The sequence below is a fragment of the Olea europaea genome, chromosome 1, assembly GCF_002742605.1.
Source record: "Olea europaea var. sylvestris chromosome 1, O_europaea_v1, whole genome shotgun sequence".
NCBI classification, from domain to species: domain Eukaryota; kingdom Viridiplantae; phylum Streptophyta; class Magnoliopsida; order Lamiales; family Oleaceae; genus Olea; species Olea europaea.
In genome coordinates, this window is record NC_036237.1 from 21404504 (window position 1) to 21428642 (window position 24139).

General features: G+C 33.9%; 1 long non-coding RNA gene across 1 annotated transcript; it reads right to left on the bottom strand.

Annotated features, from left to right (window-relative positions):
• Window positions 1-3668: 3668 nt before the first annotated feature.
• LOC111394049 lies at window positions 3669-4724 on the bottom strand. Its single transcript, XR_002702547.1, has 2 exons — window positions 4627-4724; window positions 3669-3890 (listed from the first exon to the last, which is right to left on the bottom strand). It is a non-coding gene; the product is annotated as an uncharacterized LOC111394049 (long non-coding RNA).
• Window positions 4725-24139: the final 19415 nt, after the last annotated feature.

Here is a 24139-nt window from a genome sequence, read left to right on the forward strand (position 1 = left end):
AGGTTAACGAAGATTTGGTTCCAAAAATTAATTCTATTGGAATACCACCTGACCCGAGCAATAATTATCAAATGGTGGATAAAATTCAGCAATATCTTAGCTTGGACATTCTCATAATATCGAAGATTGATTTTGTTATCCATGAAGAGGTAAAGGAGTCGCCATGGAAGGAATTTGTGTGCAAGGAGTTCATATACAAGGGGTTGAGCTAGAAAGTTGACTTTCTAGGAAAAATGCATCCGTTTGAATTGACATTACTACAATTGCCTAGGCCAAGTAAAGCGAGGAAAGAGCACGGAGGGTCATCTCATGAAATTATTTTGGGGGCATTTCAAAATTGTCAAAGTAAGCAGTCACGGCATGAGAACTTCCATCTAAGTAATGGTTATTGGGTTTACAATCGAAAGAGAACATCGAGGGTACAAGGTGATTTATCAATTGAAGTTCTTCTTGGAGCATCTCAGGCCTACAAATGGAAGCCATTAAGAAGAGTACACTTTGATCTATGTAGAGGTGATTGGGTTTACATACAATAGAGGTGGGATTTGGGTTAAAAAGAGGTCCAAACTACGTCTAAGAGGCGATGGACCATTTCATGTTCTTGCATTGATTGGAAGCAAGGGTTATAACTTGGGCACGGATTCGAGTTCGAATCCTTTCAAAGAGAGAGGGATTGATATGATCCAAAGGAGTATAAATTCTCATTGATTCGGCACATGAAGATAAGTGGTCGAGATTGAGATTTGAGCTAAGTTGGGCGCCAATTGGAGTTGATAAAGCTGGCAAATCTCTTGGACAAGCTATGGAGTTCAAAGTATAGGAATTAACTTACCAAGACATAAGTTCTATGAAGGGCTTGAGGGGTGAAATGACTTGGATCAACTTGTTTCAAGGAATAATATCCAGCATGTTGAAGATCACAAGCCAAGTATCACATTTGGATGTTGAAGACAGCAATCCAAAGACCAACTGATGCGAACTCGCGTAGCAACGAACACTACGAACCCACAGGAGATTGCCACCGGATCCCAAGAATGCCAAATAAAATTAAGGTTTTGGATTTGACCCACAAAAATGAACCAAGCAACCGAATGTATATTGAACGATCGACCTCTTGAGTACAAGACTACGAAATCTCACCCGAATTTGTAGATTTGAACCCAAAACAATGAACCAAAAAAACCCAACAAGAACGTTGCTTGAAAGACGCCATGATTACACCATTCAAAGATTCACACCCGATAGTTAAACGCCATAAGAATCAATTTCTTGATAAGTTCGGTTTGCCCATTGAAGAACAAGATAATTTTGAAGCAAAAGCTTCGCAAGAGAAAATCTCAATTTAATTCATATGAAAAGTCTTGTTTTTACAATATGAAAATAAAATCCCTAGTTTTATTAAAAGTCCTAGCATAAAGTTTAAAAGGAATTAAACTCTAAAAATCCTATTTTAAAAGGCAAACACATCCTAAAATATTACAAAGATGTGAGAAGATTACAATTTTAATGCTATAAAGAAACTGGCGCAAAACTGGAAATTGGTCTCAAATTTTCTCTATGTGGCCGCATAGAATTAATCTATGTGGTCGTATAGATTAATTCCCCAACCGGCTCAAATTCCGTGCACGGTCTAGAATTTTATCTAAACTAGACTTCTCGTGTGAAAACTAGAATTCCATCTGCCGAACTGCTCTATGCGGCCGCATAGAGTAACTTTATGCAGTCGCATAGAGTAAACTCAATCTGCTTGGAAAATCCCTACCAATATGCTAGTAGCTGTATCATCTAGACCACTATGCGATCGCATAGTGGTGCCTTCCAACCCGTGTTCTCTTGCCCGGATCACCTTGCTTCAAATCATTTCAGCCATAGTTCCCAACATCAATAAAACCTCGGTAGCTCAACGCCTATTAGAATACCACCCGACCCAAAAATTGAGCATCAATTTGTGGAAGGAACTAATAAACAACAACACTTTCTTTTGGACATCTCTATATTACCGAAGATTGACTTTGTGATTCCCAAGGAGACGAAGGAATTTCAAAGGCATTGGATGGAATTTATACGCCATGGATCGAAATACAAAGATGATTTGCTAGGAAAAATGAAGCCATGTACAATGCCATTGTTACAATTACCTAGGAGAAAGAGTACATCGAGGGTGCAAAGTGATTTATCAATTGAAGTTCTTCTTGGAGCATCTCATACTCACAAAAGGAAGCAGTCGAAGTGAGCACACTTTGATCTATGTGACGGTGATTGAGTTTACTTATGGAAGAGATGAATGCGAAATCAAATGAGGTCCAAATTGAATCAGAGAGGTGATGGGACATTTCATGTTCTTACATTGATTGGAAATAAAGGCTATGTCTTGGGCACGGATTCGAGGTCGAATTCTTTTGAAGAGAGGGGAAATGATGTGATCCCACGTGGGCCTCAGGTTATCAAGAATTCAAGGCACGTTGTGGAGAGATTAAATGCAAGTTCAGGTTTATAGAGGTCAATAAAAACAATCAATTTCATGTTAGAGCTAAGGAGTTGAAGAGATGGAAGTTAATGAACCAATGATCAATATTCGTGTTGAGATTGATGGGTGAAACAATTGGGATAAACTTATACCAAGTCAATAAAAACCGGACCAGATTTACAAGCCATGCGACCGCACCTTAGAAGCTCCATGCGGTCACAACCCAGTAGGTAGAGATAGTAGCCAGGTGAATTATTTCTACTATGTGACCGAACTAAAGAGTGCTATGCGGTCGCATAGCACGTTTCGACACATGCGACCTTCCATTTCCGGCATAGTGTTTGAGTATGTTTAAAATTCTTGTTTTTGGTAACTTTAATAATTCTAGGACTTTTATTTCCATTTTTTTTTTATCATATTCTAGAATTTTATTCCTTTTTAAATTAGGTTTTATAGTTTCATTATAAATAGGAATTTTTATTCTTCATTGTAACAAGACTCTTCATATGAATTAAATTGAGATTTTCTCTTGTGAAGCTTTTGCTTCACAATTATCTTGTTCTTCAATAGGCAAACCAAACTTATCAAGAATGGCGTTCAACTATCGGGTGTAAATTTTTGAATGGTGTAATCACAGGGTCTTTCAGGCATCATTTTTGTTGAGTTTTTTTGGTTCATTGTTTTGGGTTCAAATCCACAAATTCGAGTGAAATTTCGTAGTCTTGTAATCAAGATGTCGATTGTTTAATATACATTCGATTGCTTGGTTCACTTTTGCGGGTCAACACAAATCCAAAATCTTGATTGTAATTGAGATTTCCTCTTGTGAAGCTTTTGCTTCAAAATTATCTTGTTCTTCAATGGGCAAACCAAACTTATCAAGAAATTGATTTCTTGTGGTGTTCAACTATCGGGTGTAAATTTTTGAATGGTGTAATCACAGGGTCTTTCAGGAATCATTTTTGTTGGGTTTTTTTGGTTCATTATTTTGGGTTCAAATCCACAAATTCGGGTGAGATTTTGTAGTCTTGTAATCAAGATGTCGATTGTTTAATATACGTTCGATTGCTTGGTTCACTTTTGCGGGTCAAAAAAATCCAAAACCTTGATTGTATTTGGCATTCTTGGTGTAACACTCCAAAATTTTATGAATGCGGAAACGTTACGAAAAACTCCCTTTTCTTTATTTTAAGTGCGGAACTATAAAAATAAAATTATTTTATAGATAATAAAACCTTCACAAACTTAACTTAAAACACGGTAATCGTATATTTAAAATAAACACACTCAACTAACTAATTCAATAACATTTTTATTTTTTTAGAACAAATCAAACTAATTAATTGAAAGACAGAAAAAAACTTAATAAATATTTTTTCATCTTGGCAGCTCGCATTACCATCCCGCCACAATTCCAATCGACCTGAACAAACTTGTAAAAATTTGTAAGAGTGAGTATTCGAAAAAACTTAGTAAGATACATCAGTTTTCATATATAAATACATCACAATAAAATCTATATTTTATACAACTCTGCTCTTATAGAGTATATAGGTTTCCAAGCGACACTCTCATCCTAGGTCCTCTTAAAATCTCGTAAGATTTTATCTCTCTCTCTAAAAGAACCCGAAGGTCCTCTAGCAATTCATACATCTTTAATAGTGATAGCAACGCGGCGGGGCGGGGTTGGGACGAGACTTAAACGGGCGGGACACTTTTTATGTTGATTTTAATTATGTATTTAATGCTTTGAATTACTTGACCAACGATTCTAGTGAGTTCGGGGCAGTTTTTTGCCCCATTTACTGCCCCATTTAATTTAATTTTTATTTATTTATGTTTTTATTTACACATTTTGAAAATTTCGAGTTATACTATTAAGTTATAAAATACAAATTCAAAATTTAAAAATTTAAAACAAATAATGCTCAAATTAACATCAATATTCAAAGAAACACTCGAAAAAACAATATTAAAAAAAACTATTTTTTTTAATATTCACGGGGCGGGACTGTAACCTGTCGGGGGCAGGTTTCTTTGCGCCATTCAGGAAGGGGAGGGGCAAGGCAGGGCGGGACAGGGTAAATTGTCATAGCTAGTCTTTAATTAAATATAAAGGCATAATGAAACGAAAACACTTGCACATAAATATATCTTACCTCATTGATTTGAAAAGTTGTAATGGACTAGAAAAATGCACGTAAAAACCCCTTTTAATGCTTCATTCTCTCTGATTAGACTATTTATTTTCTTTAAGTAAAAGCTTTATGAAGTTTCTGTGGGTATATGCTTGGAATACGAGAGCCTTATATATGGGTGGTTAGATTAAAAGATAAGTCTTATCTCAACCAAAAGATTTATTTGATTTGTATTATCCTCTTCTTTTTATCTCAAACAAATTATGTGTGATAGAAAGTTTGTTTATGCGTTGAAGTATGTGACCATGATTTGACTTAATCCTAATCAACTATCAAAACTAATCTAAATTACCAGCCAACCAACATAAATTAACTTGATCAATTCCAGATTTACCTTTATCAACTTTTTTGTTACTACACGTGGCTAGCCAATATCCTACAGAAATTTAAAAATTTACCAATATCTCCATCCAAAACATGTAGCCATCTTAAAAATCACAAATATATATATATATATATATATATATATATATATATACAGAAATTTAAAAATTTACCAATATCTCCATCCAAAACATGTAGCCATCACACACACACACACACATATATATAAAATTAAAAAATCACCTTATCTACTACACGTGGTGGCAGCCCACAATTAATCCAAGTCTAATTTAAGTTGAATTGGAGATAGTTTATTCAAATCGACTTTTCTTGAGTCGAAGAGTTCTAATTTAATACAAGCTTTAAAATGAATTTAATATCGACGTGCTTCATTCATTTTTATCAAAATCTAATAATTTGGATAAGAAATAGTTTTTAACTAAACCCAATTAAGATCACTTAACATGTATCTTCACGTGAGAAATCGTCCCTATCCATTCCCACAAATCAAGGTACATAATATTAAAATGTGACTGCTTCATAATTCTTATCAATTCCCAAAATTAAGGCATTTAAAAAATATAAAGAGAACCTACTTTTGCTACCCTTTCTAGACGTGTCTATCATCAAAATGATTTCAAAGCCAATTCAGTTGATAATTGAAAGAAATTGACTCCTTTGGTTGCATAAAACATGGTGTACAGTGTACTATGCCAGTCAAGAAAGTTCCTTTAATATATTATATTAAATCATTCAAACAAGGAAAACATTTCTTCATTCAAAGTAGCGGCTGGATTTAAAGGGTCTAAAATTAATATCAATATAATGTAAATTTAGGTAATATATTTCAACCTCAATAATATGGACATAATTTATTCGAAATAATTATTTTTCAACCCAAATGTACGTTATTTAATACGAGCTACATAACGAGCCCAACATTTGTATGCTAATTCTAATTCTATTGAAAAACAAATATTTAACCCAATTAAAATTGGATTTACACATACAACGCTTTAGTCTACAATTATAAAAATATAGCGAATAAGTTTATTTTATACAAATTTTTTCGGGGCGTCACACTTGGGATCTGGTGGGAACCTTCTGTGGGTTTCTTAGTGTTCGTCGCTACGCGAGTTTGCATCACTATTGGAGTACTTAAAAAATTTTGCCCTCTAAATTGTTAAATATGCTCTTTAAGGACTAATAGTTTCTTGAAAATGCTCTAATACGTTGAAACATTAGGAACCTTATAATTATTGGAACCAAACTCGAACTGGAACCGAGCTCGAACCGTTGGTTGAGTCGATTCCAGTTTGGTTTCATTCATAATATTTTCTCTATATACATTTAATAATTATGTTTACACTTTCAATACATATACCTAATATGATACTACTCGATAATATTTGTGCGAGGAAGAAAATTCATGTAAGAAAACTTCAAAAAGAAAAATAGTGGAGACTAAAAACTACAAAAAGAAGAAAATTAAAACATAAAAAATTAAATTACATTTTGAGAAAAAAAAAATGTTTTCTTAATAAATCTTATTCAATACATAAGTGAGACATGCTACAACATGTAATTTAAATATGGACAATAATTGTATTCTTTACTCTTAAAATGAACTTAAATTAATAATTAGATACATAACTATATAGCATCAAGAAATTGTAATCCACACATTGAACTCACCTTGTTTGATTAAAAAATGAAAAATTATATTTCAAAAGAGAATTATGAACTCAAGATAATAGAAAAAGGCACACCACAACTCAAGCTATGAATATATCAAGTTCAATTGTGGAGCGTTATAAAATAAATCACTTAAATTTCTACACAATACGAAAAAGTAAAAAGCTCGAATTGTAAATAATGAATGCTTTGATCCATCAATTTAATGAATGCTTTGATTCATCAATTTACACCATAACTTAACTTGAACTTTTTGATTTATAGAAAACTCAAATAACAAAGATTAACATGTATTATCCTCCAAAATGCAACAATATGATGCGTGGGGAGAAGCAAAAATGTAGGAGCCAATCTTGATTTCTCAATATTAGAATTAAAAGTTTTAGACAAATTACTACCCAAATTAGAATTTTTAAGTTTTGTGAGTATATCATTTTTTTTTACCTACCCTATAAATTATAAATAAAAATTTATATAAAAATTCGGTTCCATTCGGGTACCCAGAATTTTGGTTTAGGAATCAAGAATCAAATTGACAAAGTCAGATCTCGGTTCTCTATTCCAGTTCTTAATTTTTGGGAATCAAACCCAAACCGGTTCAATTTGATTTCGATTCCAAAAATTTGATTGGGAAAAAATCATAATTACCTTAAATATATATTGAAATTCAGAAATTACTACTTTAATAGGAAAAAAATGAAAAAAAAAATACTTCACCACAAAATAAATGCAAATTTGACAGTTTGTCCTCAAATGGAAGCTTGTTAATTGTGTACATATATGATAATATGAATCCCCAGCTACGACATTACCAAAAATTTACCACCTAGATCGAAGAGACTTCTAGGAAGGCCGAAGAAGACGAGGAGAAGGCCACAGAGTGAGATTCTTCAAACAACGAGATGTGAAAGGTGCGGAAGTACAGGACACAATAGGAGAACATGCAGGCAACCTCAAGCCAGAAGAATAATGGAGCCACTTCTTACTTGTCAATCCCACATTGACAACTAGTTAGAACAATTTAGGATGCATATTGGAATATGATGTAAAATTATAAATTTTCAAAAGCTTGAATAAAAAGTGGGCATTGAGATTTCTTGATTACATTAATCGATTTGTTTTCATCATTTTTGTTTGATTAAAAAATGAAACGTAATACACATGAGTATGTTTGAGGTATTAGTTGAAATGTTGATTTTTGGATTAGATTCATTTAGTTACATATAACCACCTCTAAGATTTAGTACTTGTGTATTGTGTAAGTGATTAGTTAATGAAACGTTTCAAATTGGAAGACATGAAGTCAGAGCATAGTTATTAAACTCGATCCGATCGAGGTACTGGTTCATCGGGTTACTGGTTGAACCGGTGGGTCAATGCTTAAAAATATTTTAAATAATTTTATATATAAATTGTTCTCTTTTAGATAAAATTTAAAATTTTAAGTAATTTGTCATTAATTATATTTATATCTTTAAATTATTGAATTTTTTTTTAACTCATATTAGTAATAATGACTACGTTTTGATACTATAATTTTGTATACTATATTGACAAAAATTATATTATTTAATCTTTTTAAGTCAAAATGTTTTTAGAAAACATTCTGTATTTATGAATCATATAAATTACACAAAGAGATAACAACTAGCTTGTGGTTCAATTGGTTTGGCACTTGCGCTTCCTTGTTGAAGGTTGAATTCGTTGCAACCTTCAAATTTAATTCAACATTTTGAAGTCCAATCAAAAACCGGTCAACCGGTCTGGTTTTTAATAAAAAAATGTTGGTTGACTCGAGCTTTGACTGATTCAATTGCATATGGATAATATAATCCAACTCGGCCAGGTCACTGGTTTTACGGTGCAACCGTTCGAGCCGCTCTGGTTTTTATAACAATGAGTGAAAGACAATGAACATGCTCATTTGAGCACAAACAACATTCATATTTTGTTAGGTTAGAACACTGTGAAATACAACAAAAACAATGAATTTCTCTATCCAAAAATTTCCTGAATAATACGCGAATTAACAAAAACTTGGTGCACTCCACGGCAACACACATTTGGGAAAATCAAATTCTCTAAACAGTCAATACAATGAAGTCGGACATTATTGGATTTTGTAAACGACAGAGTATTGCGCGAACAAAAAAATAGATCCGGCAACATATCATCATGACAGATATCCCCGCTTCGATACTATAACATGTAGATATTACATTAGTCACCCGCAACATTGTCGATTTGCCTTCTATCAGTGTTGTTAACTTAGGTCTTCTTCTTCACATGCACACCAGTGTTGGGAGATCATTAATCCCAGTAGCTTTATTAAACTCAGAACCCTCGACCCCATTTTCTTCCAGTTCCAAACCCGAAAAGCCAGTGGCATCCGGCTCCTTAACCGCTTCACCGGCAGACTCATTCATGGATTTTTGTTGCAGCAACAAGTTCTTCTTGGGTTCCGATTTCTCATGACGGCAAAGGAACCCAAAAATATACCAGATACTCTTATTTAGGTGCGTGTTTGTATACATATAAACACACACTTATAAATCTTATTTGCTAACAAACGCAGTACATAAATGAGTAGTGGGTCTGGTTGAAACAAGTTAATTTTATAGAAAAAAGAGGAGAAGAGGTGTTAAATACCTGAAGAATAGGAAGGAATCTTATCTTTTGAAGAATATTTCACGCTATCTTCTTCTTCTTCTAGAAAAATGCATTTCCAAAGCCAAAAGCTAACAAAGAAAATCCAAATAGGCTTCAGGTTTGAAGATTCTTCAACGAATAAGAAAATTGGATTGGAAATTTTGCATATCTCTGTAATAACTGAGAATAGTTAAATGGGGAATTAAGTACGTGGATTTGGGATGATTTGAATAAGTAATAGGGGCATTTTGATGGCGTGATTGTTGCATGATTATTGATTAATTTAGGAGAGAGTCAATTTTTAGGTTTTTTATATTACTGCATATATTACAGTAATTTTAGAATAAAAAACTGTGAAAAGTAAAATTTGAAATTAATTTTAAATGTGGTACATGGTCAAATTTCCTCAATTCGATTCCAATTAAAATGCTCAAGCCTATACACATACAAAAAGTTAGAAAAAAACAATGTTATTAAAATTGACCCGGCCCGATTGGTTTAACCAGTAAAATTGGGAATCGAGCCAATTATATGTTATTAACCGAATATATCACAAACTATTAAAAAAAAAAAAAAATCACGAAACCGCCTGATTGAACTGCTAACCGGTGAATGGTTATTCCCGATTTTCAAGGCTTCTTAATTTAAATTTTTTAACTTACTTATTGGGCCCATGCAATAAAATGAAAGGCCCGTTCATTAATTATGAACTACTTGCTAGTTTTAATCTTGGGAACACCACATAAATCATCCATTTAAAAATCATATTTCAAATTGACAAACTTCTAAGAATCTTTCAAAAATAAGGTGATAATTAAATTTATTAAATATTTAATTATAATATAGTATAATTAATCTACTTATCCTACCCCCACCTCCAACCCATCCACTCATCATATCAAGCTCTTCTCTTTCTCTCTCCATCCCACCTCACCTCCAATGATGACTCTGGCAGCTTTTTCGACAACTTCCGACGACAACTCCAGTAACTTGTTCGACAACAATTTCGACGACTTATCCTGTTCCAGCGACTTTCTGAAGACGGCTCCGACTACAATTCCGGTGACTTATCCTGTTCCGGGTAATATTTTGACGACTATTCCGATGACCACTCACCTTTCCACCGACTACCTTTTTTCTCTTCTTTTTTGGCAATGACCTATGATCAATTGCATTAGATTTGTGACTTGTGCACATTGTGATCTGTGATCAGTTCTATTGAATCTGTGAACTAATCAGGTGGGATGAATATGCATATGATCAATTTCAAAATTAAGAAATAAAGTTTGAAATTTCAAAAATCAAATAATATTAAAATTTTAGTTATGAAATAATTAATCAAAAAAATAATTTTGTAATTAAATATATTAAATTCACAATTTTTTTTTTCTTTTTTCTAGGCAATAACCTATGACTTATGTACATTGTGACATAAAATATGATTTTCAACATGTAATTTGTTACTCGTGACTCGTAATATAAAATGCGACCTATAAATTTTATCTGTGACTTCTACAAAACGACATGTGATCTGTTAATATTGATCTGTGATTCGTTTATATTGATTTGTGACTTATATGAAATGACTGTGACTAATGAACTTAAACCTGCCAATTAAAAAATAAGAATAAAAAAAGTAAAAATTGAGTATGTCACAATCTCAAGTTTTTGACCTTCAAAATTTGTGACCAGAATTGTGTTATATGTAATTAATTGTGACCAAATTTGTCTTTAGTGTGATTGTTCGTGACCGTTTAATTTGTGATTGTATATAACCAAGTGATTAACTTGTGTTATCTATAACTAATTGTGATCAAATTTATCTTCAATGTGACTAATCGTGACCAAATTTATCTGTAGTGTGACCATTTGTGACCATGTTAATCTTAAATATGATAGTATATGATCAGTCACAATTGGTCATAATTAACACAAAATTGGTCACGACCGGTCACAATAAATGCATACTTGATCACAGAAAGTCACCGCAAACATTTTGTATGCAGACCAGCACCACAATTCACCACCATTAACACCAGTGTACCGTCACTACCACCTTCAACTTAAATTCACGACCATAATAACTGTTGGGGAATTTTACACCGATTACATGCATATTATATTCATAAAAGCATACCGGTTATTTGTGTGAAATCGAAATGTAATTTCGACTTAGCGAAATAGGATTTGAGAAGCAAAACATAAAAGTTACCGAATCTGAATGCATGGATATGGATTCATCCCTTTCAATTCTTGAACGAAAGCAAATAATTCTTTTGATCGAACCTTACAACATAAACATGTAAATAATGTTAACCATTTTCCAAAATCAAAATATAATCAAAAGAAATCAGAAAAATGTAGGAAGAAAGATGTAAGTGATGAATTTTTGATCGAGACAAGTGTTTGACACTTGGTCCTTAAGATGAATTTACCCCGCATCGGTGCTAACAGTTTTTCGACAATCATCTCCTAAAATACAACGACCACGTCAAGCCATAGGAGCACGCCAAATGGCTTTGACCAACAAACTCGAACGAAATTTCCTCTCTACCAAGGAAATGCATGAAAATGCTATGTAATTAGAAAGGAGAGAATTGCAAGAGAAGAATGAATGCTCAATGCAATTGGTGTACCCAAAACCATGTCCATAGGATTCTATTTATAGATGTAGAAAGGGTGCAAATGAAGTAGTGTGGACCAAAACATGCATCCTTTCAAAAAGTTGCAACACTTGGCCAAAATCTGCATCCTTTCGAAAAGTTGCATCACTTCATTTCTTCCAACTTTGGACCGCAATTTCTCATTTATCCGAAATTGGTTTCGATATTCCAAATATACCACGACGATCTACTCAACGAGTAGAATAAGTTGGTCTATTTATTTTTGTAATTTGACCATCAGATCAAGTACGAATATTTGGTCGAAATTGACACGTAGTCACACTTTTTCATTTTCCATTTTTACACACCTTTTCATTTTCCACTTTTACACACCTTTTCATTTTTCAATTTTTGGTTAATTATTTGAACCAATTTCTACAATCCTCCACATGAATGGAAATTGGGTACGCATATGCAAATGCGATGATATAGTGCAATGTAAAGAGGGTGCGGAAAAACACTGCATCAGGGAAGGTAGCTTCTGGCCTTGAACCTCCTTTAGTGAAATACCATCGGACTTACTCGACTAATTGGTAAACGTAATGTCTTGAACCATTCAGCCTTTAGTGTAAGCCAAGATAATAATACTCACACAATGTCTTCCGTAAACCATTCATGGTTCTCATGACTTAGTTCATTTTGGTCCTGAACCCTTCTTGGTTCTACGAGTGTTTAGAGAATTTAAGCCTTGAATAATTCTCATTGAAGCGGCCACATTTCACACTCGCATAGGTGACCTCCTATTAAGAGTATTCTGCCCTACTCCACTTGATCTAATCAAGATATAGGAATCATTAAAAGATTATCTTAACCTCTTGTAATTCTACAGAAAGCACTTTAATATCATAGGAATGAGTTAGAAAATTATTTTTCTTTAGTGCTTCGTAGAATCCTCATAACTTAGTTGTCCCTTTGAACCAAGATCTTGGAATCTCCAGTCAACAAGGTAGGGTTACAATTACAAGGACTCTAACATAGTAGGCTTTGCCTCATTCCCTTCGATATGCAATATTCTTGATCTGTCTTAGTAAATCTCTTTAAAGGTACCTTGAGTTTACACTACTGAGATCATCTGCTAAATGGTATTATGTCTATGACTTATACGTCTAGATCTACCATTACATATGACTTAGTATCTTATCAAATATAACTAGTCAATGATCGATTCATTTGATAGATACAAATTATCACCACCAAAAAATCCTCTCATGAAGCTACATACCTCATTAGCTTTATCTAAAGCTTTATTAATTTCCAAACAACACTATTAGAGGATTTCTATCTAATTATTACACTAGTAAACCATGTTTACAAGTGGATTTTAGAATCATGGATATTCAATATCATCATTGAAACATTACCATGCATTTGAACTATATGAATATTCTTCAAATATTCCAATTGTTCTTGCATGTCCAAACAACTGCCACAATTGGCTTCTACCCATTTAATCCACTTTAGACTTAGTGTATATCATCCTTATAATTAGTATAAGAGTTTTCTATCTTTCTACCTTCATAGATATTGTTCTGTGATTCTAAGATAGAAGAAAATGTAACTGTTAAATTGAGTTACCCCCACAATTCCTCAATTAGGAAAACATATGCAATCTAGTAACGTTGCATCCATAAGTTTTGAACTTTCCATTTCAAGTTCACAAGCATTAAATTTAAACCACCACATCTTTGGGTTACAATTGAACTTAGGATTCAGTAACTTTTTCATAGTTCTATTCATTTATCTCTTAGATAATATCCGTATCGAGTGCTTCATGAAAGTCTAAGTACTTTCAAAATAGTGGTCGTTGACTCACAAATTATTTCAATTGAAGTGGTATATAACGTACTTCAATCCAATTATTTTAATTTGATTATCCAAATTAAATCAAGGCCATCATATAGACCATCAATGCTTTCCAAGCATAAACCAATTTAATTGGTCTTACAATTGAAGTCAATTTCAACATTGAAGAGGGCTAAGCATCTTGATTCACAAGAATTGCAACTTCTCCAGACATATGTGACTTATCACATTTGTGACATTTCACATGATAGTTTCATTTCATGTCAAATAATAAGGTATATATTCACCTTATTTACCATATTCAAACTTGAACAAACGAATCAACCATAGGTTGAAAAGTTGTGTTCTCAAAATACACAATCCTATAAAAGGACACACCTCTTGGATTCATCTCTATGAAGAGACATACCTATTGAAAATTAATCATACCAAAAGTCATGATTCTTCATATGAAAAGACACATCTTTCCATGCAAAATTTTCTTCGATTTCAAATAATTAGGTTGCTTAATTCTCATTACTAAATAATGATATCCACTTAGATCATTTCACTTAATTTTATGAAATTAATTGAGGCTATCACCATAGTCAAAGTTAGTATAATTTCAATAAGATATGAAATTTTAACCAACTAATTTACCATGCCATTATCATATTCCAATCAAAGGAATCGTCATGAAAGTTCATATACTTTCATCAAATAATTGGCATCCTTATATGTCTAATGGTTAGGAATAATTTCCTTATTTCCATCCATTCATTATTGGACTCAAGTTGATTTTAACGATATCCAATTCGTCATGGACAAAGTGTAGGAATAGCAACATATATTCCAAATATTTGTACATTCATTTGTATAAGTTTATTCTATAAAATGTCTCATGGAGGAGGTCCACGCATTTCCATATTTTGTTGCCACTTTATATACCAAGACAAATAAAATCATGCCACACAATTCCGAATGGATCACGCCATATTAATTTTTTTTAACATGAGAAACCCATCATTTGAATTATCAATAAGTGCATATATTTATTCAGGCAAAGTGGAGTGTATTATGTAATAATCGATAATGGACATAACACACAGGTCCCTTTGCATCACCAGTCACCGGCCACCAAAAAAATTGTTTTAAAATCAGATGCATTTGTACAATAATTAACCAATTATTATGCAGTCATGTGGGTAAAAAACTTACGTAATTACCCACTTACATGTGAAATTGGATTTGGAAAATACAACCAATAGGAATGCACAAATCTATTAGTCGTATTGTCAATTATTTTGAATGGATAACTTACCAAATTTCCACATGCATTCAACGGTCGAAAAATGTGCTCTTTCATTAAACTATAATAAAAGCATATACACACTGGTTCATGGAAGAATGCATATCTCTATGGGCGAATGAAGATTCAAATAGCCACCATTTAATATTTTTCATCAATATGAGTGCACAAACCAATTTTTAAGTTTACAAATTTGCTTGCAAAATTCTAGAATATATACCATAGTTTATGGAATCAATTGGATGTTAAGCAAAGATTTCACAATACAACTTCAGAACGTGAATATAAACGCACGAGAAAGATCACACAAAATTTCATCTTAAGATTATTGGGGAATTTTTCACCGATTATGTGCATATTATATTCATAAAAGCATACCGGTTATTTGCGTGACATTGAAATATAATTTCGACTTACCAAAATAGGATTTGAGAAGCAAAACATAAAAGTGACCGAATCTGAATGCATGGATATGGATTCATCCCTTTCCGATTCTTGAACGAAAGCAAATTATTCTTTTGATTGAACCTTGCAACATAAACATGTAAATAATGTTAACGATTTCCCGAAATCAAAATATAATCAAAAGAAATCAGAAAAATGTAGGAAGAAAGATGCAAGTGATGAATTTTCGGTCGAGGCAAGTGTTTGACACTTGGTCCTTAAGACGAATTTGCCCTGCATCGGTGCTAACGGTTTTTTGATAATCATCTCCCAAGATACAACGACCACATCAAGCCATAGGAGCACTCCAAATGGCTTCGACCAACGAACTCGAACGAAATTTCCTCTCTACCAAGGAAATGCATGAAAATGCTATGGAATTAGAAAGGAGAGAATTGCAAGAGAAGAATGAATACTCAATGCAATTGGTGTACCCAAAACTATGTCCATCTGATTCTATTTATAGATGTAGAAAAGGTGCAAATGAAGTATTGTGGACCAAAACATGCATCCTTTCAAAAAGTTGCAACATTTGGCCAAAATCTGTATCCTTTCGAAAAGTTGTAACACTTCATTTTTTCCAATTTTGGACCCCAATTTCTCATTCATCCGGAATTGGTTTCGATATTCCAAATATACTACGACGATCTACTCGACGAGTAGAATAAGTTGGTTTATTTACTTTTGTAATTTGACCATCAGATCAAGTCCGAATATTTGGTCGAAGTTGACACGTAGTCACACCTTTTCATTTTCCATTTTTACACACCTTTTCATTTTCTACTTTTACACACCTTTTCATTTTTCAATTTTTAGTTAATTATTTGAACCAATTCCTACAATAACTACATTCATCTCAAATCCATGACAACAATCACAATCACCACTACCAACACATTCAACAAGCTGACCATGGCACAGCCCGCCTGTTTATGGTCACCACAACAAATAACAATCCTTGTCACCCTACTATCACAACCTCTACCTATTCCACCACAATCATAGCCACCACCGCCATAAACAATAAATATACATGTTCAAACATAAATCCAAAGAGATGATAAAGAGTGAAGAGATGGTAAGGAATGAAAAGAAAAAGATGAAATTTGGGGTGCCACTTGAGAAACAAGCTTTTGGATATATCATCACTGACCAAGTTTGAATCAATATCACATCAAAAATAAAGTTTAATTATAATTCCTTCAAAAGAATTAAAACGATGGAGTAAAAAAAAGGACGCCAGTTAAAATACTACAGACAATAGATATAGATCCATACAAAACTGTTGTAAGTAAAAAGAAAAAAAAATGACAAAAGCAGCACAGATCTAAAGCGGGCAAAGGCATGAGTTCTTAGGCAACCACTACAAAAGTTTCGAGAAAGAAGCCTTCAATTTGCTGTCACCGACGCCAATTCCATAAAACCTTGCAAGAACTCTCCATCCCCACCTGTGATTTGGATATTGCTAGGGTGGACGCGTTAGTGGGTGGTGGAGAGAGTAGTTTAAATTGATTTTGAGGATGAATGTAGGGGATTGGGTGCGGGGTGGAGTGATATAGGTAGATTGGGTGCAATTAAATTTTCATTAATTTTAGTGAATGAAACTTAACTAACACCTGATTTGTGAACAAGGAATTTAATCCCCTTTATTTTGAAAATTAATCTTTAAAAAAAGGTTTGTAGGTAATTTTCCCTTTAATCTTTTATAAAAGCACCTCCGTTCAAGTTGTATCAAAACTGTCGACTTGGGATACATGTTATGCCCAAAAAATATATTTTCCAAACGCATGTTGGCTTTAAAATTTTTAATTTGATTTTGGACCAAACAAAGTAAATAGAAATTTTCACTTCAATCTTTTTATTTATCCAATTTTCAAATCTAACTTAAAATTAAAAATCCGCTTCATTAAAAATTAGCATAATAATTTTAGCTATTATTTTCCATAAGCTCAAACGATTTCAATTTTAACAAAGCAAATTATTTCAATATATTGATTGTTAGTTCTTGAAATGTCGATGCTAATTGTATAGTAATAAATCTAATTAAAAACTTGATTTGTATTTAATTTGATATATATATATATATATATTATTTTATATTTTGTGTATATTTTTTTATGGAATCCGGTTCGCCAGTTCATTCTTGATTGAACTTGTTGACCCTTGACCCTCAACATTTGTTGGGTCAATGCATAGGTCGATTTTCAAAACATTGAAAAAAAATAATAAGATACAAAAAGAAAAAAAAATAAAATTACAAGTAATTTTCTTTATTTAACATTTTAAGACAAACATTATTTTCAAAATTTTTTATGTATTTACCTAATTTTTTAAGTTGATTCCCTAATTACGACCTTCGTCTGTAAATTTTCCTTCTTCATTTATCAGTTAAACCAATTGCAAACTGGTCTGGTCCAGTTCAATAGTACTGGATGTGGGTAATTTAAAATCTTTCGTGAAAACTTGCTCTTTTTCAAAATTAGAGATCAATTTGATATTACATCAATATGTTGGGGATCAACAGTGATTAAAATAATAACAATACCTATATCTAACACGAGGAAATTGAATAAAATGTCTACAATTCACAATATACATTTTGAAATTTGTCCAATTTTGAAAATTTGCAGAAAGGGAAAATTGCAGCCTATGTACCAAACCTTTCGTTTATTAGCAGACTTTACCCAAACCTTTAGTTTGTATCACCGGAGATACAAAACTTTTAAAAAATGAGCAGGGCCAATCCAAAATGAGATTTCCGTCTGTTTGACTGCCAAAACTGTCAGTTGATCCCTCTAATGATATTTTCAAGATTTTTCTCCAAATAAGTGAAGGACAATCTGGGCATTACATATATTTCCCTCCTATTATATACTTCACTGGTTATTTCCCTCCATTTCTTTACCACTATATTACCTCCTACATTCTCTCTCACAGGTAGTAAAAAAAAATCAGCACCCACATGGAGTTGAATGTATGCAGATGTAGTTTCCCGGTACAGATGAAGACCTCGTGGACGAACCTGAACCTGGGAAGAATATTTTTAACTTGTCCTCGAAGCCAAGATGTGGGTAGATGCACCTTCTTTATGTGGTGTGACCCTCCAATGTGTGAGAGACTGAAGGAATTGATTCCTAGTCTATTACGAGCTAGGAAGGAAATGGAAGCTGAAATCAACACCCTACAAACAACAAGACCAAATGTGTGGAAGATCTGGCTCTTCGGATTTGTGTGTGGAGTGTTTGCAAAATGGGTTTGTTCCTAGGTATGTAGGGTCAGATTGTAGGATGTCAGTATTTAGTTCCAGAAATTTGAGTGTAGGGTTTCGGCATGGAGCCATGTGCTAGATGTTGCGAAAATGTATATGTAAAAGGGAAAAATTGTGTTGTATCTTTTTACTTGAAATGAAGTGCCCCCTTTTTCCTGTACTGAATGCTGCCTTAATAGGTAATAACGATATTTTTCTGGCCTCTATGTAAAATGCCAAATTAAAAGAGCTGATTGCACTCCAAACTTTTTTGCAGAAGGTGCAGCATAGGTATCAAACCTTATAACGATTCGCAGAATCAGTACTAAACATTTTCCAATGGTTTCAGATAGAATACCAAACCTTTTAAAACATTTTAGTAAAGCTACCAAACATTTGATAATACTTTCAGAGGAAGTATCAAACATTCTCATATATTTCCTAATTGTCTGCATATCAAATCTTACGAATATAATTTCAGAAACTAACGACAACTACCAGAAACATAATGCAAGAAATTCGACATCAACATTATCTTCACATTCAACAATTTCATCAGAAATTCTAGTTACATCTACAAAATAACAGCGTTGGAAGCACATATTTCCAGTTTAGTTTACAAAAAACCACAACATTTTCTAAAAAAATTAAGTAACTATACAAGAGAAACCACATGATGTTCAACATTTCGATCCTCTATTGTTGGACTTCTTTGTTTGTGACTTGGAGATTTATGTTGAATGTTCTTTTCTCTTCTCCTTTGCTGATCTGGTTTGTGTATCTTCTTGGGACTCTGTTTGTGTGGTTGGTTGAGACTGTTGCTATGAACTATCTTCACCAGGAAGTGGTTCCTTACAGCTACTTTTGTTATGTCTGGACCCTCCACAGCCTTTACAAGTCATCTTCATGCTAGTCGTTCCCATCTTAACTCCTGCAGGTGGCTCTGTCTGTGATCTCTTCTTCATTTTTTTGGGTCTGTCAGCCTGTTTTCTCTTCCGAGGTTGATTGAGAGGATGCTTTCCCAATTATGGCCATAGTTCAGGCAATGACAGCGGATGGATCACTGGGGAGTAACACTTGAGGTATGTTTCCTTGCTATACCATGGGTCGATGTACTCATATATGCCAATATCCCTTGAAAGCATGCCTGATATTGCATGGGGACATGGTATTCTAGTGAGCTGCCATTTTCTGCATGCACATGCATGTTTTGTCAAGTCAACGCTACACCTCAAACCGTCTCTGCTACTTGTCTCAAATTTATGGTTGTCTGTATAGTCTGCCTTTAAGTACCTTGCCTCAAACTTAGCCTTCTCAATGATTTTCACAATTCTTGGACCGAATGCATGATCCTACCTCTGTGCTGCTTCCCTTTTTGCATTCATCCTTATCTTTGCTGATGCCAAATTTTCTCTAGTATCGAGATGATGGGCTTATCTCTGGCATCAACAATGGAAGAATTGAATGCCTCACACAAATTATTAAGAAGAATATCACATCTCGAATGCTCTTCGAAATGGGATCTGGTCCACTAGGAATGAGGTTTTTCGAGGAACCAGTTGTAAGCCTCTTCACTTATGTCTTTTAACTCATTCATCATACTCATCCACTTTGGCACTATTGTTGCCCTTGCTGTAGTCCAAAATAGGTTCTTAAGAGCCAGACATTTGTGTGCCAAGTTGAAATTGCTATAAAGATGTCTAGCACAACACCTATGCTCCGCTCCTTCACAGTATTAACTTATGGAATCTACCAAACCCTTTTGTTTATCAGAAATGAATGTCCAAGCTCGAGGGTTGTGCATCCCTATGTCGTGAATCAACAATTCTATGAACCATTGCCGTTTGTTTTGTTCTCCGCATCCACAACTGTCCATGCTAACGGGAACATACAGTTCTCACCATCAATGCTAACAACTGCCCACCTTCTGCAGATTTTACGAAACACCCATCCAATCCAACAACTGGCCTGCATGAAGCCCTAAACCCTTCCTTACAAGCCCCTAAGCAGATGTACAATCTCTTAAAAGTTTGACCCGAACCTTCAATCTGCACTGTACTGCCTGGATTTGTTCCCTTCAATTCTTCATCGTAATCCCATAAAATTTTGTACTGCTCAGCTACAATACCAATAATAACTTCTACACATTTCGATCTTGTCCTTTAGAACTGATGTTTTGAAATCTCATACATGCAGTCCTCTTTCACAGTCTCCATAAAACTACTCATTGGAACGTTGAGATTAGACCTAAATTTTCTTACGTATTTCTTAGCCAGAAAACCTGAATTAACCCTTTTATTTTGCCACATCGTGGCACATGTGTGCTCATCTACCAATGTATTAATTTTAAGGCTCTTATCGAATTGTTGGTGCACATATAGAACCCAAGGGCAATTATCTTGACATCGAACTCTCAACTGTGTCCTCATATTTTTCACGTATCTCAGTTGCCTAGAATTTTTGACTGAATATTGAACTACTGCATTCCTTAGAATCTTGACGTTGTCGAATTTCATCTCGGGCAAAAGTGAACATAGCATACTATCATAAATTTCGTCAATCAAGAGAACAATGTACGTGTTAAACAAAACAAATGCATTATCTAGCTTGAACTGTGGATCATCCATATCAGTTGCAGGGTTAAACCAACACACCTTCTTGCTTCTGGCAGATGATCCCTCAGCCTCCGTATCACTGGGTAAGCTTCTAAGCTCATTGGAGCCTTCGTAGTCTGTTCCAGCTTCTTCCCCAGCAGCTGCCTCACCTTCCTGCTCATCCCTTACACCTTCCTGCTCACCTCTTACACCAATGTCAAAACTTTTACTCAACCTAAAATATGTGTTTTCATCATTATCATCCATAGCCATATTTTCTTCTTGCTCGTACTCTGAGTCATTGAATTCCTCTTCCCTAATACCCTCCTCATATTCATCATACTCTACACCAGTTTCAGCAGCTTTTACATTGACATACGGTTCATCAAGCTCTACATTAGCTTCAACAACGTGCACCTTCGGTTCGACATCATGCAACTCATGCTCCGCAGCCTGCACCTCATGCTGAGCATGCTGCTATGGTTCAGAAGCATGCACATCAGTTTCAGTAGCCTGCACCTTTGGTTCGACATCATGCAACTTATGCTCAGCAGCCTGTACCTCATGTTGAGCCTGCTACTTTAGTTCAGAAGCATGCACATCAGTTTCAACAGCCTGCAGCTCTACTTTAGCGTCATGCAACTCATGTTCAGACCTCAAGTGTGGTTCAACATCATGTGATTTTTCTGGTTCAACAGCATGAACCTCTGGTTCATGTGAGTCTACTTCAGCCCCTATAAAATCAACCTCTGTATACTCATGCTCTGTTCCATGCACTGTAACCTCTTCAACGTCATCTCCTGTAAGGATAACTTCCTCTTCAACGGCTTCCATGTCATCCACTTCATCAACTACGCACAAGTCATCACATTCTACCGATTCGTCAAAAATCTCAACAGCATAGCATGGCTGCTGCTCATTCAATGCTTCATCATGTTCTCCAAAGTTTTGAACCTTCACCAACTCCTCACCAATCTCACAATCAAATACTTGAACATCCTTTTGTTCTGTTTCATCCCAAGGCAATTCCAAAACCTTAACTACAGGCACGCAATACAGTTCGCAAGCCACTTCACTAAGTTCATGAAATCTAAGTCTTTAACCAACCAAAATGAAGCTTCACTCATTCTTTTCTTCTCCATCTTATACAGATATCTAATTCTATCAGAATATCCTAACATTTTCACGGCATTGTCCAAAAAGAAATCTATTGAAGAAATCAGGGTCGATATAGTCTAAATAACTTATTTTTTCATGCTCATACACAAAATTTCTCATCTTCCGAAATAAAATCCCACCATGATGAAGCCGTATACTGAAGTACTTTGAATTTTCCCCCGAAAAAACAAAAAAAAAAGTGAAGTTAAGCCCTAGCCCTTTTCAGTTCGAGCAACAAACATGTGCAGAAGAGATAGTATACAAGCATTACGCTCTAATACACCAAGTCACTTAAAATTTTTGAATTTTTCAGTACGTGAAGACAATCGAACAGGGGAACTTCATAATCACAGAACTTTACACCGTAAACCGAAAAAAAGGGAAACACACTTACCATACACAGGTTGAGGAAGAGAGTCTTGAATGTGGGCTGCAATGTCCACTGGATGTTCTTCTTCTTTCACGTACGTTTCGTATTCTTCGTGGGTTTTCGCAGGGTCCATAGTGGATGGTGAGTAGAATGAAGTTGCAACTGACGTGTTTGATGTTGATGAAGGAAATGTGTGTAATGCCCAGATTACTCTTCACTTATTTGGGAAAAAATCTTAAAAATATCATTAGAGGGGTCAACTGACGGTTTTGGTGGTCAAACAGATGGAAACTGTCATTTTGGATTGGCCCTGCTCATTTTTTTAAATGTTTGGTATCTCCGGTAGCACAAACTAAAGGTTTGGGCAAAATCTGCTAATAAACGAAAGGTTTGGTATCTTGGCTACAATTTTTTCATTAAAATATTCCATTAAATTAAATGTCTAACACGAGGTAATTGAATAAAATGTTGGGGATCTATAGTGAAATATTCCATTAAAATAATAACAGTACCTATATCTAACACGAAGAAATTGGATAAAATGTCTACAATTCACAATATACATTTTGAAATTTGTCCAATTTTGAAAATTTGCAAAAATGTCTTTTCAATTTTTTTGACAGAATTACCCTTATAAACTTTTTTTACATTACATTGTTCTATTGTCATTTAATTTATTTAAGAACTATTGAATCTTTACCTACACAAATATAGCCCCGTAGATATTAAAATCAAATTTTAATAGATTTTGATAAAAAAAAAAACGATGATGAAATGTATGATTCAAAGTAATGGATCCAACAAAATATGTTATTAAAATAATTATTGACTTTAACATAAATTAAAATTTTGATTTTAATCCTATGTTATTTCTTCTTTGGATCACGCACACTTTCCGTAAGAAAAAAGTTTCCATTTTACGACATTTTTTAAAAGGCAATCAACTTTCAATTAGTCCTCAAAGCCCCCACCGGTGTATTGTGCTACTCCAAACGTTTTTCGGCGTTATGTTCATTTTTTCAATTGGAAGGAGCAATAATCTGAGGTAATATGTCTAAGTTGTTTGTTCAATATTGTTGTCTTCCTCTAAATTTTAGGGTTTTTGTGTTTGTATACCTACATGTGTATTTTTTAAAATTTTTTATTTTTTTTTGGTACAATATGAAGAGAATAATCTCTCTCTTTTTTTTTTTTTTTTTTTTTTTTTTTTTTTTTTTTTTGGGTTTATTTTTTTTTTTA